Source organism: Amia ocellicauda, chromosome 15, assembly GCF_036373705.1.
Source record: "Amia ocellicauda isolate fAmiCal2 chromosome 15, fAmiCal2.hap1, whole genome shotgun sequence".
Classification (NCBI taxonomy): domain Eukaryota; kingdom Metazoa; phylum Chordata; class Actinopteri; order Amiiformes; family Amiidae; genus Amia; species Amia ocellicauda.
Genome location: NC_089864.1, coordinates 2,343,205 through 2,357,704, shown reverse-complemented (window position 1 = coordinate 2,357,704; position 14,500 = coordinate 2,343,205). Strand labels below are relative to the sequence as shown.

The window sequence follows — 14,500 nt, the reverse complement described above, 5'->3', positions numbered from 1 at the left end:
AACAGCGCTGAAATACTATCTTTAACTGTTGACAAATGTTACGCGAGCACGGCCTCTCATTGGCTCAAACGCCCGTCACTCACTGTTGGCACGTACAGGCAGAGCAGCACCGGCCAAACCGAGGAAACCAAAGACTATGTAGACAAATGCAACCTGACACAAATATGAAACACCTGGCTGCTCACAAGCAAACCATACACGTGTGTTCACAGCAGTATAATGTGCACTGCAAGAAGACATGGACATGTGCATAGACAGAAACTGTGCAAGTGATGATGACTAAAGTGACACTATTCAAAAGACAGGTGTCTGAATTATGTTTCCCTGTGTCTGATTGTATATACACTGCAGTGTAGTTATTGCAGCTGTTGGTAGTCGAATATAAATGGCTGTATTGTTTGTTCTGCAGGTCAAATGTGAGTCATAGTATTTTTTTACACAAGATCATACCCAGCTGGGTCAGATTTTGAAATTGTATTGTTTGGTGTCAAGTATTTGAAGCACTTAAAAAGTATAATATTTCCAATAAATGTAGTTATTTCTAATAAGCTCCTTTAGTTTTCTTTACGTTTTTGACATCTGTACAGACTTTTGTTGGGGCAAACAATTACTTATGTTATTTTCTGAATCTCCAGTTGGTGCTCAGTAATTCTATGTAAAATACCTGCCTTTAACCTTTGTTAACTGTAAACATATGAAAATGGGGGAGTGGGGCTCTGAGGGTTACATACTGTTGGAAATATCCCATCTGGCCCAGGTGATTTGTTGGTTTTTAATTCTGCTAGTCCCTTTAGTACCTCCTCCTCATTTATCCTGATCTCTCTTAGGGTTTGACTGGACTGGTTGTTAACCTGTGGCATGTGATCCATTTTTTCCTTTGTTTTCAAATATTTTAAAAAAAGTCCCCAAAACCATTCCTGCTCCCTTTGACAGTTGAAAGGGTTTCCTTTTAAAGTACAGTAGTTTTATGTTGGGGAGCAATTTGTGAAACTGGGAATAGTCACACAAACGGGTGTCCCCCATGCCTAAATGTAATTGGAGTGTGAGCGTTCAGTGGCTGGCTTTTTATTAATTAAAAGAACGTCCCCACAACCATTGTAGGTCCTTTGGATAGTAGAAAGGATCCCCTTTAAACCCACACTAGTGTCATGCTGGGGAGCTATTTGTGGGACTGGGAACAGAATACTGGGAATAGTGTCCCCAGTGCCAGAGCTTTGTGTCTTAGATTGGGCTGTTAGCTTTCCAAGGGGTGTTTCCAATATTGAGAAGAAAGTCCCCAGAACCATTTTAGGTCCAATTGACAGAAGAAAGGTGTCCCCTTCTAAAGTAAAATAGTGTTATCCTGGGGAACTATTGATTTGAACTGGTATTTCTCACTCAAAGTGTTGTCCCCTATGCCACACATTTGGGGTCCTCTGCCTCTACCTCTACAAGGGAGTTTTGAGTAACATACCCCTGAAAGTATGCATAAGACCCCCCTGGCCACAAACTAGATGAGGAGAAGGTTCTCGTGAAGCTGAAAAGACGGTGTAGAGCTGTACTGAAGTGAAATGTTGGTGTACAACGATATTACCTATTTGACATTTTTTGTTGGTTAGTAGGTTTGCTTTTAGCACATTTGTCTTTCTTTTTATGCACATGTTCAGTTATTTTGAATTTAATCACTTTGAGATTTAAAAAAAATTTAAGTGATTTTAGTAATTGATTTAAATTTGTTTTTAATCATAAGTATTACAATTTTGAATGTTTTTATCTGTAAAATGTAAAATACTACTACCTAATAAACAGTATTGGTCTGGGTTGTCAGCGTTCCAAGGGTTGCTTTCTCCTGTTATTTTGTATGTCTGACCTATGTAGAGACATTACAGTAAATATGATTTATTTTAGATGATCCCTCGCCACAAGAGCTACAGTATGCAATTTAGCAGACAGACCCTTAATCAGCGCATGCGCGTCATTGAGTGTACCTGGCGCAGGCGGCGTTTCTTAATTTCTTGTTTATTCAGAGGCAGTTTGAAACATGAATATTGTCCCGTTTCTGCCGTTTTGTTTTTGTTCTGAAATTTCATGTTTTTGTGGTAATGTTCTGTTTTTAATAAGTATGCAATCTGCTTAAAACAATATTTAAGTACATTAAAATAGACGTTGTTTTATAAAGAAGTCACAAGTCAATAAACGTGTTTTTACAAAAATGCAAAATTATTAAAAAAAAAAAATCCGTGAAACTAATGTTTTTGGGTAACTGGTGTACAGTATAAATTGGTGTCAATCATTTTACTTTTGGTACTTTATTATTATTTAAGTGTTGAGATGCTTTTCCTGCATTTCAATTCCTCAACTTAACAGAGAATCAATAAAAAAGTTACATCTAGTAATACTACTAACTAGGCCAACAGGTACAGTTGCCTCCAGAATTATTCACGTCCTTCACAGACTACAGTGGGGTTTAGTGACAGAAACTGTACATTCAGTATTTGTTGTTTAAATGAATTACTACTTATTAAAGTGTAATATACAGCTCTGGAAAAAAATAAGAGACCACTGTAAAAAAAAAAAAAAAAAGCTCGCAAACGCTAAGCTAGACACAACCTTCACCACATCTATCGCCTCTTCTTTTTCGAGTTTAGTCGTAGTGTCGTTCAACAACTGAGTTTGACGCGACTCTACTTCATCAAAGTCCAAACCGCCTAGGCTTTCAATGTATTCGGGGATCTCAATCCCTGATACTTTCACAATCAATGCTTCAAAAGGGGACATTTGGGTCGTCATTGTTTTTGGTTATTCAGTAACAACCCAACTAAACAGTAAGAGATTAATCACTTAATGACTCTAATGCCAAAACTTAGAATATCAACAATTTACCACAAGTAAATCTAAACCAGACAAAGACCTTTTGTGACTTTGGAGACCATACAGAATACCACGTGTGCAAGTCTACAAACAGTGTATCGCGCCTACAAAAGTTCTCTTGTTTCAAAACTTTGGAATCTGGATTTCTGGACAAAGCTATCCAATAACTATTGCTATTGATAGTGACGCACACATGCGCACAGATTTGAACTGAAGCATTCATGTATTTATAGGTTTATTAAGTTGTTTTATATGATGTGTGTTTGTTTGGCCTCTTGTCTTGAAAGAAAACAAAGTATCTGGTCATCTTTCAGTGTAGCTATATGAACAAGTATATTCAGATTTTACCAAGGGCTGTGAATTATCTTTCATTGATTCAGATACCGATGCATCCAGTCTTTACTTTAGGACAGATTTCATTGTTTCTTATGCAGACACTGTTGTCTTGTTTTTCAGTTTCACGCTGTTTCATTAATGGTCCTTTGGAAATGAAGTTGTGTTTCTGGATTGTTAGTGTGAAGGCGTTTATCGTGCTGCATAGTAACTCATACGGAGGACAGTCCAGCTGTAGTAAAAGAAACCATAGCCGGCACTAAAACAGACACCAGATGCATGGGCTCATGGGAGCCCAGACCAGGAAAATAAATCACTAAAACCCTTTTAGAATTGCCCACAAAAGGTCGGGGTGGAAGGGCCTCCTGCTATACAAGCAGAATCATCAACTTACAAAAAGGTATTACAATTTACACCTGATATGCAGTGTAAGTGATGGGAACTCGCTAAAAATATCTGTACTTTTAATACATATACAATTAATGATCATAACTCTTTAAATCTTTATCCAATACATTTTAAAGTTGTATTTTGACTAGTACTTTGACTAGAAAATTGTAAGAAAAATAAGTTTAAATTGAAATTGAAAATGTCATAATGTAGTTTACTGTAAACTACTTAAAGGTTTTCTTTGTATTAAAATGTCTGCAATTCGCAGTACTTTTTATACATTTACTGTAAATAACAATGTGTTGTTAACCTCTGTGATCCAGATTTGAGATTTAAAAATGATCAGTTCTGCCGTCTTAAAAATGCATAACCACTAAAACACCTAATACAGGAGAGGATAAGGCAAGTGACATTTTTATTGCATGGAACATATATCCAGTATGCGGCAGTCCTGTGGGCGAAAATGCCTTGTTGATGCTAGAGGTCAGAGGAGAATGGGCCGACTGAGTCAAGCTGATAGAAGAGCAACTTTGACTGAAATAACCACTCGTTACAACCGAGGTATGCAGCAAAGCATTTGTGAAGCCACAACACGTACAACCTTGAGGCGGATGGGCTACAACAGCAGAAGACCCCACCGGGTACCACTCATCTCCACTACAAATAGGAAAAAGAGGCTACAATTTGGACAAGCTCACCAAAATTGGACAGTTGAAGACTGGAAAAATGTTGCCTGGTCTGATGAGTCTCGATTTCTGTTGAGACATTCAGATGGTAGAGTCCGAATTTGGCGTAAACAGAATGAGAACATGGATCCATCATGCCTTGTTACCACTGTGCAGGCTGGTGGTGGTGGTGTAATGGTGTGGGGGATGTTTTCTTGGCACACTTTAGGCCCCTTAGTGCCAATTGGGCATCGTTTAAATGCCACGGCCTACCTGAGCATTGTTTCTGACCATGTCCATCCCTTTATGACCACCATGTACCCATCCTCTGATGGCTACTTCCAGCAGGATAATGCACCATGTCACAAAGGTCGAATCATTTCAAATTGGTTTCTTGAACATGACAATGAGTTCACTGTACTAAACTGGCCCCCACAGTCACCAGATCTCAACCCAATAGAGCATCTTTTGGATGTGGTGGAACGGGAGCTTCGTGCCCTGGATGTGCATCCCACAAATCTCCATCAACTGCAAGATGCTATCCTATCAATATGGGCCAACATTTCTAAAGAATGCTTTCAGCACCTTGTTGAATCAATGCCACGTAGAATTAAGGCAGTTCTGAAGGCGAAAGGGGGTCAAACACAGTATTAGTATGGTGTTCCTAATAATCCTTTAGGTGAGTGTATATTAAAAGGTAGCAATGTATGCGGTCATATATTTTTGAAACAAAGATAAATCATTGTCACTTTAAAGTTAAAAAATAAAATTATTAAAATGGCCTGTCTCGTGCCAATGTAAACTATGCCTTTTGTTCAATAAAACAAAACCAAAAAAATTATACATTAATATCAAAATGAATGGCTTCAGTTTGTTGATTGGTAAACGGGTGTCCCAGCTGACTGCTTACTGCATGAGATATAGACGAGAGAGAGAGGATGAAAAACGAAACGATTGGAGGGCAGAGAAACATTTCAAACACGAAGAGACACTTACACTAACCTTAATGAAGTGCCACTCAAAATCCATCAGGTTTTTTAATAGAGTGACAACATGTTGATTTACTGTCTACGTTTTCTTTTGGACCATCTTGCCTGTTTTTTTGGACATTATCTTTTTACGGCCGGCCTTTGTTCCCCTCTGGGTTAATCCCAATGAAGCACCTAAAACAAACAAGCCCGAGATCGGGGAATGCAAGAACTCACAGAATGTAACATGAAATTACAACTGATTATTAAAGCAGTATCACTTGAATGGTATTTTAGTTCAAAACAATAAATCCTTTGAATAAAATTTACATTTTAGTAGAAAGTACCTTTTTTAAAGTAAAATTACTCTTCAGGTATGGCATCAGATTTATGTCAAAGTCATGAGCACAATAAAACTTATAAAGTTATATTCAGGTTATATTCATATTCAGGTTAGTTTGGAATCCCATTTTAGGAATATATATTCCGGAGGCCTTACCTCTGAATGAACTCCCGTGTCTGAGCCGCCTCATCTTGGTACTGTAGGTTGAAGATATAAAAAGTGGCAAACACTGCAGCAAGCCCTGTGATAAAGGGTGGCTGGACCCCCTCACAGATCATTCGGCTTTCAGTGCTAACCATCCATCCAGTCGTGACTGACGTCACAGTCGCCTCGGTGCTCTTTGCCCGCAGCCGTGAGCTTGCAGACTGTCTGCGAGGCAGCGGACAGCACGTACCAGTATGTGTAACTCCCTGAGGACCACAGCACTCTAACGTACTGGTCGGTAGGTGTTTACTGCTCACAGGGTTAAGATAACTCCATCACATCTGCAATGAAGATTAATTGTAACCATTAGAAAGTGGTTCTTAACCTTTTTGCAGCCTCACACCCCTGCAGCGATCCATGGTAATCCTGCACCCCATCAGGTCACGGTGCTGAGGAGGGAGGAGTGGGCGAGGGTTTGCTGCTGCTGTACCTTGTCTTTGCTACTGTGCAGCTACTGATAGCCTCAGAGCTTTTCATGTTGTTCATAGCTTGCCTGTCACCTGCACTGGATTCTATGATATAATGCTAGAAATCCTACTGTAGGGAATCCAGGGCCTCTTATTCATATAATCTTCCCATCCTTCGATGGTAGAGGTGTGAGGGAGAGTAATGTGGCCGCCATATTGGGGAGGTCAGCCCAGTCATCGCCACACTGGCAAACAGTAATCATCTGAATCTTTGACTTCGAGTATTATCTCAAAATGCCACAACACTGGGTGCACAAATAGGCGAAACATGAAACTAGCAAACGAGGAATATCCATAAATCTTTGAAACCGCTTATCCTGGCGAGGGTCACGGAGAAGCCAGAGCCGAACCCAGCAGGCATAGGGCGCAAGGCAGGAATACACCCAGGACGGGACGCCAGTCCATCGCTGGGCAACACACAGAGACACACAGGGCAATTTAGAGACCAATCAACCTAACCCACATGTCCTTGGATGGTGGGAGATAACCAGAGTGCCCAGTGAAACCCACACAGACACAGGGAAAACATGCAAACTCCACACAGACAGGCCCCCGAACCCAGGACTCAAACATGGGATCCCAGAGCTGTGAGGCAGCAGCGCTAAACACCACGCCACTGGCAAACAAGGAATAGCTTTTCACAGATAAGTGATCTCTCATCATGTATTTATCATTGTCATTAGATCACTACCAGCTGTGTTTACATCATCCCCACCAGAGTCACTACCTCTGACTGAAGTCTGATTAGATCCAGGACTAGATCTAGAGCTATTGATCAATGATGCCCATCATCTGATCATAGGCGTGTTTCTGCCTGATAGTTTCATTCATCAGCGAGAACAGGCTGGAACCTGATGAGCCCCTCGCTTAACAACATACAAGAAAAAAGGTGGGGGGGAGAATCATTCATTTCACACAGGTAGTGTGTAGTGACACACAGTGTCACTTCATGTAGTATTGCCTGTCAGTGTGTGTGTAGTACTGTGAACACACACAACTGGTTGCTGTCAAAAATATACAGAGAAAATGTCAGTAATTAGTTCTCACTATCAACAAATCACATAAAGTTATGAAATTCAGTTATTCTACATGAAGACGAAATAGTTTCAATTTCAATCCCAATTAGCGTTGAATATGTACGCATGGCATCCTTTAATTCATTTGGTTGTAGTGTTACAGGACTGATTTAAAATCTGAATATGTGGCAAAATAGTCACATCATTTGAAAAATATACATTATGACATTTTTAGGTGAATGGAATAGAACATCTCCCGGTTAACGACCTCAACACTAGCTACCATTTACAAACATCAACGCCAATTCTTCGAAAAAAGAATCACAATAGGAGTTTCCTCCCTCCTCTTCGTTTTTTCTTTTGCCTTAGTTTTATAAATGAGGAAGGTGATTGGCCGCATACAAAATTACTGACAAGTGTCTTCTGCAGGTGATTGGCCACGTAACAAATTATTGTGAAGCCTTTCTTGGGAAATGATTTACAGTTACTGCTCCCTGAATGCTGAATCGTACATAGCACTAATCCTAGTCAAGATGGCGTAACTCTTTACATACAAAAGTGCCGTGAAGCTCTCTATCTATTCTCTACTCTGATCATCGCGTCTCTAGTGCGCAGAGCGCCGACCAATGGGGCGCCTCGGTGCCAGCGTGGGCGGGGCTTGTGGGCGGGGTTTTTATAGGGCGGTGGAGGGACGACGTCATGCTCTGTGACGTGGTTACTTTCGGAACAGTGTGGAGTCACAGAAGAGTAGAGTGTCTAGGTATGTAAAGATACGTTTTGATTGATCTGATGCATTTGACTGTTTTGTTCAATTTTGTTGTTTTGGCAGTTTGCCATTTGTTCACGAATTTAATCGTTTTTATGCTTTAATGCATACATTCACTTAGAATTTATTTGCGATTTCCTTTTTTCTTCAAACACTTTAGGGCTTAAAAAGTTTTTAAATGAGTTTAGAAATGGATTTAAACAGTTTTAATCGAGTATTAAAATTGTGTATGTTTTTAATTTTTGTGAATGTAAGAAGACTTCAAAGTTTTTCTGTACATATTAATATTGTTTAAAGTTTGTACAAAAACTATGTACAGGTAAATATCGTTACTGCAGTTATAATGCTGTGCACGGTGCTATGCTGTCAGTTTTAGTTTCTGCATTGTGTCTTTTGACGGTTATGCATAGTGATGTTGTATTTTGTATACATATTTTTACATTGAAATGACGTTATTGAGATTAAAATATAATTACATTTTCGATGCCAGATGAAAACAGGGTGGGGATAAATCTGTGCAAAACAAGAGCGCTGGGGCGGGTGCAGGTAATCCAGCGCAAATCATGAAATAATGTATATATGATTCGCTGAAAAACACCGTTTAGTCAACTCATTGTGACCCGTTATCATGATTGTTTCATTAACGCACTTCATGTGCTGCAGGCAGACAGGCTTTTCTGCACGAAAAATACATAACGGTCTTGCTCAGCCGAGGATACTTTTCTAGAACCGCTATTGGTCGATAACACTTGACTGACATCTGTACAGACTCCAGCAGCCAATCAGGAGGTCGTATTTCGTGGGGCGTCACAGTGCCGCTCATGCCACGTTTCCAGTGGCGGACGCGTCCGGGCATGCGCAGTGCGGTGTGGAGGCTGCAGGAGAGGCTGCGAGAGGCGGCGGGGCTGCAGGGATGCGCGGCGCCATTGAGGGACAGGGCGCCTCACACACCAGCACTCAGGAGTATTTCTGTTTCACTGTGCTGGTCTTGTGTAGGATTTGGGAAGCGAGTTATTCGAGTCTGGGACTGAATGTACAAACTCGTATCAGGAGTGGGACAGAGGAGAAGGACCAGGGGGTGGGGAGGAGAACAGCAGAGGGGCAGTCCTTACCATCACTGGCAGCAAACCTCACCCAGTGTATAATGTGTACAATTCAGTATTACCCCACGTCCACACGCCTGTATTGTGCCGTTATCTGCAGACAAGATCAGTGTAAGCGCTTCAGTACTTCCACAATGACCTGCTGTGTGTGTGAGAGAGTCCATAATCATAAGAGATGTGTGTTGATGTGCTCTGGTGTGTCTGTGTCAGTGCACTGACTGTCTCTCTGTGCAGAAGAGAAGACTAAACCTCTGAGCCCTGTGGGGGGGCTGTGGTTTGGTAATTGTCCCAGAGGGGGAAGGTATCGAGTGTGAGGGGCAGCAGCACTAATGGGGTCTCTCTCTCCACAGGTCTGTCTCTGGGTCCTGCACAGTTGGGGGGGAGCCTAAAATCCCCAGCTGGGGCTGTGCTGGTGACCGTTTTAGTGTCTATATACAGTGCATCTGGAAACTATTCACAGCGCTTCACTTTTTCCACATTTTGTTATGTTACAGCCTTATTCCAAAATGGATTACATTCATTATTTTCCTCAAAATTCTACAAACAGTACCCGTTAATGACAACGTGAAAGAAGTTTGAAATCTTTACAAATGTATTTAAAAACAAAAAAGCACATAACTATTCACAGCCTATGCCGTGACACTCAAAATTGAGCTCAGGTGCATCCTGTTTCCACTGATCATCCTTGAGATGTTTCTACAACTTGATTGGAGTCCACCTGTGGTAAATTCAGTTGATTGGACATGATTTGGAAAGGCACACACCTGTCTATATAAGGTCCCACAGTTAACAGTGCATGTCAGAGCACAAACATAGCCATGAAGTCCAAGGAATTGTCTGTAGACCTCCGAGACAGGATTGTATGGAGGCACAGATCTGGGGAAGGGTACAGAAAAATTTCTGCAGCATTGAAGGTCCCAATGAGCACAGTGGCCTCCATCATCCGTAAATGGAAGAAGTTTGGAACCACCAGGACTCTTCCTAGAGCTGGCCGCCCGGCCAAACTGAGCGATCGGGGGAGAAGGGCCTTAGTGAGGGAGGTGACCAAGAACCCGATGGTCACTCTGACAGAACTCCAGCGTGTTTCTGTGGAGAGAGGAGAACCTTCCAGCAGAACAACCATCTCTGCAGCACTCCACCAATCCCGTGTGGCCCATGTGGTCCGATCCAACAGAAGCGCTACTGTAGCTCAAATTGCTAAAAAAGTGAATGCTGGTTCTGATAGAAAGGTGTCAGAACACACAGTGCATCGCAGTTTATGGCGTATGGGGCTGCGTTGGTGCAGATCAGGCAGCCCCACCCCACTCTCACTGGAGCAATCTCCGTCAGCACCCCCCACCCTGCAGTCACCAGAGAAAATGTTAGGCAGGTAGTCATAATGTTATGGCTGATCAGTGTGTGTGTATAATATATATATATAATTTTTTTTTCTTAATATAGTTTAAATCGCCAGTGTTTACCGTTTCCTGGTCCAGCTTTAGAACCATCCCCATCCCCCCTGCCCACCCCCCATCCACAAATTGCCAGTCCTGGAGAAGGAGTAAGGAGGTGACGGGAGACATCGACCGGGTGACACTAGGTATTAATGTATTGAAAATCCTTAAGTGTTTGTATAGTCGAGTCACACTGGGCTCTAATACACACACACACCCCACCAGACCTGCAGCAGAGGTCTCCACACAGTTCCAACATCTAGAACACCGCGAATGCAACGCACAGTGTTGGATCGAGTCATAGTGGAGTGCATCTCACTTCCAGTTCATATTACTAATGCACACAGTGAAACGAGTGAAGCAACACTTCATGGCTGCTGGCTCTGGCTCTTGTTGTGCATCGAAGAACCTGTAACTATTGATTGTATATTTAATGTAAACAAGTAAAATATGTATAAATAATTAGGTGGCGTATGCAGGACAGGATCTTGTGCTTTTATTTTAATTCTTGTCATGTCTGTAAATGTCTTTTCTTTTGTTGGTTATGTGTTAGGTTTTGTGTGGACCCCAGGAAGAGTAGCTGCAGTTTAGGCTGCTGATTAGGCTTATTAAATACACAAGACAAATATTGCCCTGCTTAGATGCTAGATTATTGAATTCAAACTGAATTCATAAGGAAACATTGAAGACAAAGTCAAGGTTTTCTGTTTCCTTTGCAAGCAATGTGAGTAGTTTATGGTATCAATTGTGACCAAAACATCAGTTTACTGAAGCAGTTATAATTTAGTTTTCTAATTATAATTATTTAGTGTATGTATGTTTGTATATATATATATATATATATATATATATACACTCACCTAAAGGATTATTAGGAACACCATACTAATACTGTGTTTGACCCCCTTTCGCCTTCAGAACTGCCTTAATTCTACGTGGCATTGATTCAACAAGGCGCTGAAAGCATTCTTTAGAAATGTTGGCCCATATTGATAGGATAGCATCTTGCAGTTGATGGAGATTTGACAAAGTCAAGGTTTTCTGTTTCCTTTGCAAGCAATGTGAGTAGTTTATGGTATCAATTGTGAACAAAACATCCGTTTACTGAAGTGATTATTATTTAGTTATCTAATTATAATTATTTAGTGTATTTATATATATATATATATATATATATATATATATATATATATATATATATATATATATTTTTTTTTTTTTTTTAACCATTCCCGTTCAGTGTTATATTGTAAGATCAATACCTAGTATTTAAGTATTACTGTGTGGCGCAAGCACTTAAAGACTGTTAATAAGTGCTCGATTTAATCTACTGATTAATCAACTGATGCCCATTGATTGACCGATCAAATATTTGAATTGACTGACAGCCCTAACTATGAGGCAGAAGCAGACTGAGTGAATAAGAGGCTGTGAATCCAGGTTACAGCCATGTTTCCATTGCATGTATTAGCGTTTCTGTGCCTTGTGTACAGCAGACGCACAGTGGGCCCGTGTTTGTATCTGCGCTGTCTGTGTTTCTTTGATCAGTTGGGGATTTATTTATGTAATTTGTAAGTGAATATGTACTGTATCTGTTACTTATTATTGCACTATTTGTTGTTAGCACAGCTTAAGTAGTGATTTCTTACAGAAAACTTGTTGATCACAATCTTTTGTCGGTGACCTTATTGTTGATGAATTGTCACTGGTGAGGAAAAGTTTGTGACCAATTGACGGGATAGAATTGTTTCTAAAGTGAATAGTGAAACTTCTCCGAACTGACCATCTTTAAAGCTGCACAAAGTCAATATGTAGTTATTTTTGGCACAGAACCTCCACACACAACGTCACTGAAAAGCACACGTTTGTAACACTTAATAACAACAACAACACTGAAACACTATTTTAAATTTATAACACTTATGAAAACAATTAGCAATGTAATTTGTTCTTTTAAATCTTTTTTTATTCTATTTGTGTTGTGTATTTGTTAATATTACATTTACTTTGTATTTGTGTAGTTCTACAGTGCTTCTACTTCAGAATAGCAGAACAAAGCCACGAATAGACAAATTAAACTTCTCCTTATTCCTGAGAGCGACGGTGGGAAGCTCAGGATCCATACTAAGTGCGATCCAACCAACTCTTCAGCAGTGGAGCTGGCGGAAGATGACGGGACGGCTGCAGTGGCCGTTGTAATCTTTGGGGAATGAAAAGCTCTCATCTGGAGTTAACCACTAATGAATGGATGGTTGTTGACACTCTGAAGCCATTCAAAAGGGCAACCTCTGCATTATCAACAAACAAATACCCCACAGCTTCAGCGGTTTTACCCCTTCAGCATATCCTGATCAATCAAGTTAAGAACTTTGCATCATCTGAAATTCCTGTAATGAAGGAGATGCAAAACAAAATCTACAGTGATCTGAGTTTGAGGTACAACAAAGAAGAACGACGATCAACATCCATACTTTTGAACAAAACGTCATTTGACCCACGCTTTCACCGATTGATACATTGATCTGAACATCAAAAGCGCCAGGTGCACAGAGACATTCAAAAAGAACTGATACAGGGTTTTGGAAAAGAAACTGGTTTGGGAAAGGAACATGGCACTTCTGAAAATATAGAAGCTAGTAGAAAAACTGTGCTGACTATCAATGGGTGACCTGTTTGGTGACACTAACACCTGTGAGCAAGAAGAAATGGAGAATTATGAAATACAACTGATGCAGGAGACGCTGGAGACACCACTCTCGGCAATCAGGCCTGAAGTAGCCACATCTTGCTCAACTGGCCAAAAAAGACTTGTGTGTGTCAGGCACATCCCTGTGCCCTAAATGTGTCTCTTTTACAGCAGGAAACATTGTAAAGCAGCCCTGGATCCAGAGCAAGTCGATCGGCTTGTATTCCTGTCAAACATTTAAAATACGCCTGTTTGAATGGACACTGGATTGGATATACTGTACATAGTTTTTGATTATTTTTGGACCTTTACAATTATGTTATCTAGTTGGACATTTCGTAAGGACAACACACAGTAAGTTACTTATTTTGTTTTAGTTTGACTTTTGACTGATAATAAAACATTGTAAGAGTATATTACAGAGGGTCCTTATTTTGTATTGTATGTCAAACAAAAGTAACTCTAAATATATATATATTTTAATCGATCTATTAGATATTGCATGCTCAATTATCGATTAAGTCTTCGGGTTAACCTGTAAAACATAACCCTGTCTCTAAGAGGAGGATGTTTTTAACATTTTACTCTTTCTGAGAACTATAAAACTTAATCAAGCATGTTTTTGTATTGTAAACTTAATTGGGCACATTGTTCAGTATTGTACACAGTTATGATAGTGATTGGGAAGGGGGGGCAGAAGTTTATCACGAGAATGAAAATGCGCAATTTAGATATTCTTGTTATGATTAAATATTACTATAGTAATAATGACAACAGAAATAATGAGTACATTTGAGGATGCTTTTGTATTTATTCAATGCAGCCCAATTGTGTTTTTGTTTTGCCATGTAATTTTGCGGGGCTACACGGATGTGCTCCTTGCAAAACTGATGATATCTCTTGTACACTTATTTGTAAGCATTTGTTTTTTGGTATTTTAAAAATTCCAAAAATAAACTTTTTATGGAAAAAATTAAAAACTTCAATGTATTACTTTTGTAGCGTTATGTTGGGTGTATTTGGATAAGAGCATTTGGGCTCTGAGCTGAAGCACTGATCTAAAGAAGGCCAATTATGTAGCGTAAGGTACACTTATAAATTTAAATTAAAGAAGTGAATTTATAGTATCACCTTATCACGAATCCTGGAATCTTGTAGAACTCAATTTCTGTAATAATTGGACGCAGACACCAATTCCAAAGATATAAATTGTCAAATTTATTCAAAACAAAGACTAAATGTAGCACTACACTAAATATACAAAAGGGAAAAACTA

General features: G+C 39.9%; 1 long non-coding RNA gene across 1 annotated transcript; it reads left to right on the top strand.

The window, feature by feature from the left end:
* Positions 1-7,933: 7,933 nt before the first annotated feature.
* On the top strand, positions 7,934-14,204 carry LOC136771884 (uncharacterized). The gene is made up of 3 exons (XR_010822399.1): positions 7,934-7,996; positions 9,456-10,684; positions 12,560-14,204. It is a non-coding gene; the product is annotated as an uncharacterized LOC136771884 (long non-coding RNA).
* The last annotated feature ends 296 nt before the right edge of the window (positions 14,205-14,500 follow it).